The sequence below is a fragment of the Petromyzon marinus genome, chromosome 5, assembly GCF_048934315.1.
Source record: "Petromyzon marinus isolate PM22_M1 ecotype Great Lakes invasive population chromosome 5, UKy_Petmar_22M1.pri1.0, whole genome shotgun sequence".
Taxonomy (NCBI): Eukaryota; Metazoa; Chordata; class Hyperoartia; order Petromyzontiformes; family Petromyzontidae; genus Petromyzon; species Petromyzon marinus.
The window spans coordinates 14758649-14764856 of record NC_133671.1 but is presented as its reverse complement, the minus strand read 5'-3'; positions in this window follow the sequence as shown (position 1 = coordinate 14764856).

The following is a 6208-nucleotide window of genomic DNA, read 5'->3' as shown; positions in this document are numbered from 1 at the left end:
GGTACAGGGGCTGAACTTGTTCCTCATCCCGTGGTGGATATTTTTCACGAGATGGTCAAGCTGTCAGACTCAGCCTACAACCTTTCTTTACAGAAACCGTTGAGAGCTGCTCAGGGGAAAACGTACAGCAACAACGCAAAGCAGGCAGCAATATAAATCCTAAAATCTATCAACAAAGCTCCATGAACGGACGATGTGGAGAGAAGCATGGCCTGCCGAATCTTACCATGATGTATGTCACCCGCCCTTGCATTCAAAGGGGAGACCGAGATCTCAAATACGTAAATCTCTCAATGAAATACCCAGCGGAAAGACACACTGCAGTGCGCGTTGCGACCTTGTGATGGATTGATTTATTGATTGTATTTGTTAATGCGGGTAGGAAACAGTCAACCTTTTTAAACCGATGCACAAAAATGACCGGCAGAGGAGACCTTGGTGAAAAAAAAGGAAATGACAGCGGCGAATGAACACAGAATGTGTAACGGAGGTATGCAAATGTTTAGCTCTGGTTCGCGACAATTGAGGCAAGTATTGTGGGCACCTGCTAAAACATGGAAGGGCTTTAGTTCATTGCGCGGTGGCTAGCAGCGCCATATAGCATGCCGAGGAGTTGCAAGAACACTGGTGGAGCATTTCAGTTGCAGGTCATTCATCGGAGCAAAGCAGCAGCAAATAGGAGAACCTGAACGTCTGCTTGTCCAAGGCGAGGTCAGATAACGGGGGCTCCTTCCTTATAACTGATAGGATACTGCAGCAGAGAGAGCCAATATCGGTTGTCCTCAAAGATCCCGGTGAGACTCTGTAAAGCCAAAGTCAGCTTGACCTTGCAGCCTGAGCAGTGGCATGCGCCAGAGGGATTAGAAAGTACACTGGAGCGTTTCCAATCTGTAGCCGTGCTTTTAAGTGGCACAGACACGTGACTACGTCCATGGTGTCCACGCTTATTTAGCAGACCAATCAGGTAAATGGAAAGTCTGAGAGCGAGTCAGCTGCTGTGAAAGAGTTGCAGACATAAGCCCCAAAGCAGATTCACCAGCAATATAAGAAATTGATTAATGCCATGCTCATAAATGCTGTGGTCATTGCAGCAGCGTGGGATCCCCAACATACAGAAATGTAAACCTTTGGAACAACGTGATGCCATATCCTTAGCTCTTTCGGTAAAGTCACGTTGAAGGGAAACAATAAAATAATAAAATATATATGAAACAATAAAAATTCTCACGACGTTTCAACCATAACACAAACGTGACTTTACCGAAAGAGCTAAGAATATGAATTACTGCAGTCACGAAAGCTTTAAATCAAAACGTGATGCCAGTCAGGTTCAAGCCACCATCATGGCAGTTCCAATGCACGTTACCACTGGCCATAAGCAAGAGCAGCCATGCCCTTTGCTATTGCTGGTATTACTAGGGCACAATCTTGCGGCAAGTAAGAAAACTGCCTTGATGTCTGCTGGCAGTCAGAAAAAAATATTCGAGACACTGTTAGCTGACAGTTCCTGTAGCACTGACGGTGAATGGAGCAGTGAAGCTGACTACCTCTGCAAAGATCTAACGGATGAACCAATGCAGTATTTTTTGTTTATAAAAAAAAGCCAGCATTAAGGGAAATTAATAACCCAGGTCTCCCTCTCCTTTCACAAATGGCAGCAGCTTACTTTGGCGTATATTGCCTCTTGTGAAGAGAGCGATATAGGAAGCCTTCGTCCAAGCCATGCCGACATGCTCAATGTGTCCTCGCATTGCAACTCGAGGTGCATTGATTGGATGCCAAAATAACTAATTGAAAATATTTGCAGATTGGCTTTTGAGCAGCAGAACGGCAACAGGGGTGATTGCTGAGCACAAGTACTTACCACACAACCGCCGGCGTGAGCCGCTTCGTGCGCAGCCGTGTAAGCGGAGCGCACCGACACGATGTGACCCCCCTCGGCAGTTCAGATTGAGCACGGGGACACTTGTTCAAGCCGCGCCCTCCACTGCTCGGCCCTCGCCGAGTCGACTTTGGTGTCCAAGGCGTTGCTCAACGCTCGTTGGACATGAATGCAGTCCCATGGTTAAAATAGTTATATCTGAAAGTGTCGTGTTATATTGCGTTTTGGGGTTGGGATGAGATGAAACCGAGTTATTCCCAGATGGTCTAAGCCTGCTTAAGCGTTTACCAGATAGTTCGAAGAGATTTGAAGCTTTCGTGACTGCAGGAACCAGAGAGTGTAGTTCTATGAGAGTAGGAAAAAAAAGCGGTGAATATTACCAACTTTTTGTTTCCAAGATTACTTGATGTTAAGCACCAACTTTTAACTCTGGCATCACGTTTGTTTTCCCACCAGTGAAAATTTACACATTTGTAACTGTTGTTTTGATTGGCGTACAATGAACACTTCTAAAGATGCATACAATGTGTGCCCCTAGTGTGTGGAGGGGTGAGGTGACCTCGATTTATTTTAGTTATGCAATGCAAGCATTTGTTTATTTGGGGTTTTTGTATTGTTTTGTCTGTGCACATTATATAAAGACAATGCATGAGAGTTGTGCGACTTTATGCTACAACCAAATCCAAAAAAAATAAACGCAATCATTCTTACAGTTTCATTGGGTAACATTTTCATTAACATTTTTTTTACTTTTACTAGGTATTGAAAGTATAACCATTTGCCCATGCACATTTTAAGCGATTTTCCTCGTCAGAATATCCATACCAATAATCGATGGAGTAATACACTTATTAAATAATCTGTTTCGACAATTGTTTCAGTTGCACCTTCACTCAGTGAGCTTACCAATGACTGCACACAAAAACACCCCCATCGTGCAACTCTATAACATAAATCACAGCTCAGGGAATACAACAAATCGTTTAGGCTGTTGACGAAAAAGCCACAGTTCGGATATGTAGCTAGCAAGCTAGAGGATACATCATAAGTACTCTACCGTACTCTACAATACAATCTGTTCTCCTTTAATGCATCTTTTCATAACGCGAATTGGATATAACACAATGAATGTATTAGGCAACGCATTTTTTATAACGCGTATGCGAATTGGATATAACGCGATTTAGTGAACAGAACTACGTCGCAGCGCGAGTAGGAATTAGCGGTTGTACATACGGCTGCCTCGGCGTAGCATCGCACGAGGCGGGATGCTGCTGGATGCTTCTAGATGCTAACCACGCGCCTCAGTCTTTGTCAGCCTGCGTGCGCATCTCACGTGTTAACGCGGACTGCGCTTTACCCTATGTTATATAATATTTGTCAAAACGCGATTTCTCCATAACGCGGTGCTCTTCAGGAACGCAACTAGCGCGTTATACGAGAACAGGCTGCACAATGGCTTACGGCCAAACCTTGCCATGAACGTTCTCTGCCTCTAGGTGGTGCACAACTCGCTTCGACGAGTTTCAAACGAAAGTAGCATACGCACGTCCGCAATGAGGATGGAAGTACGAAAAAAAAGGCAACAATAAAGTTAAAACATGTCATTTAAAACGGTCGAGAGCGCCCCTTTTCCTCTCGGCGCTTTTCCCAGACAGTGCGTCGCCCAAATCCCCCCGGCTGTGCAGACACGATACGTGGCGTTTACTCCAAGAGAAACAATTAACGAACCGATTGTTACGCTCATCAAGATACCAGCCTGAAAGACCGCTGAGTGTCGCCACCGCCCTTAACGAGTGCCACACCCCCCCCTCCGTCCCACGACTGCCCCCCCCCCTCCACCCCATATCACCTCGCCATCAAGGAAGCTATAACGCTCAGCGCCGGGTTAGCTTAGTAGCAAAGGTAGCAAATGCTATGGACGCTGCACTTTCAAGGGCCCCCGCGCTAAACGCTTTCAAGATACCAATCCCGGTTCAGTGATTCTGCACTTGCTCTATTACTATAGTACTATACTGCCTTCAACTTTTATGAACGACTGGGTGTTTAAGGTGAGCGATTTGTCGTATTATTTGGCTGTATAGCAAATGAAAAAATACAATTACTTTACTATGCAAGTTAAATATTTGTGTTTTAATATTTCTGTTTTTTTTTTAGGGCCCCTTTTTAACATATGCGACAGGCCAAGCACTAACTTAATCCGTCACTGATTACGCTACTAATTTATTTAGAACTGCTATTTTTTTCCCCCTCGGATATTAGCACGGTTGGCTACGTACGGCGCGAAAGAAGTTCGACGCACATTTGTGCGATGCGCAATTACGCTGTAACTATTCGTACAGTGAGGGAAAAAAAGGATTTGATCCCCTGCTGATTTTGTACGTTTGCCCACTGACAAAGAAATGATCAGTCTATATTTTTAATGGTAGGTTTATTTGAACAGTGAGAGACAGAATGGCAACAAAAAAATCCACAAAAACCCATGTCAAAAATGTTATAAATTGATTTGCATTTTAATGAGGGAAATAAGTATTTGACCCCCTCTCAATCAGAAAGATGTCTGGCTCCCAGGTGTCTTTTATACAGGTAACAAGCTGAGATTAGGAGCACTCTCTTTAAGAGTGTGCTCCTAATCTCAGCTCGTTACCTGTATAAAAGGCACCTGTCCACAGAAGCAATCAATCAATCAGATTCCAAACTCTCCACCATGGCCAAGACCAAAGAGCTCTCCAAGGATATCAGGGACAAGATTGTAGACCTACACAAGGCTGAAATGGGCTACAAGACCATTGCCAAGCAGCTTGGTGAGAAGGTGACAACAGTTGGTGCGATTATTCGTCAACGCCGTTATCCACCAGACAGCCAGGAGAGCACGTGAAACGGACACGCCGCACATATTCATCCACATTTTCGCTGCTTAACCGCTATTACGTCACACACACATACACACACACCACATGTCGTGTTATTTCAGCCGTGCAGGCTCTCAGATCTTCGGATAAATGTTCCAGCGATAGTCTGTTACATACATACAGACGTTCCCACTCCTATAAAAGTGCATCCCTGCAATTGCTCATTGACGCCACTGCTGGCGGAAGAGGGCGATGCCCGCTACATTCGAGGGAGCGCTCCGGAGCCACCTCTATAAGCGGAGATAAAAAAAAATTTGCCGACTGGCGGAGACGTCTTGGTAGAGGTGGAAGGTAACTCACACATTAAGGAACTTGCACCACCACCACGTGTCAAATGCTGCGACGGGAGGTCGCATTGGAGCCTGCCTTGGCCTGCAAAGTCCGGTTACCTTGTGCTAACCGTTTTATTTTCTCCCGAGTTTGCTACCGAACTTGGACAGGGCTGAATTGCAGGCGAAGCTGCAATGTACCTGCCAACTGACCTTTACGAGTTCATGTGCCCCGACATCCAATACCCTGTAACAAGGGTGCTTGTACTATTATTCTCCCTTCTCTTATGTGAAGTCGAGTCCCTTAATTACCAGCGTTCCCCATACGGAACCACGGGAATATAAATGATCCACCTTAACTTGAAAGCCAACGCCGCGAGTGACCTTCATAAATCTGCGTTAATAATTGAAACCTATTGTGCCATTGCTGTGGAGCTTTGCTATTCAGGCTTCTCCGCTGTGTTTACCCTGTATCGCGGTGATAAGGTCGATATAAATAATACGAAAAATGAGCCCACGTTTATCACTTTCTCTCGTTCGCCACAGCGCCGACTTTCATGAACGCCTTTGCCATTTTTTTAGTTTGTTGTAAAACCGCGCTTTGTACAAGTGGTAACATTCGGAGTGGCGTTTAATACGGACAGGAAATGCACGAGGTTTAAAAAAAACCCATTGCATGCTAGATGTCAGTTGCGCCTTGCCACAATTCAAGGATTACTCACAAAGTTAATGCCATTTAAGGGTACAATGCGCGGATTGTTATTATTCTTCCGCAGATGATCGCGTTTCCCTTTAATCGTCGTGTTGGAAAACCTAACACATTCGTCGTTACCGTCTTCTCAGGACGATCTGAAAAAGAAAGACGCACCGCTAAAACATTGTCGTCTCAATACACACGCACACCTACCGGATTGTAACATTTACATGGGGAAAATTGCTACTTGGAATTCAAAGAATACGTTCGCATATAACGAATGCTGTACATACAATAGGCTAATGTTCCGGGCAGTGGACCTACATTAGAACCATTTCCGAAACGTTAGTGGCTTTCGAATACTTTTTTTTAAATATAGCTTTCAGTCGTTTGCCAATCCTCTTTTGAATGTAGACCGCTTCACGTCGTGTTGGCATTGTGGGTTGATTTG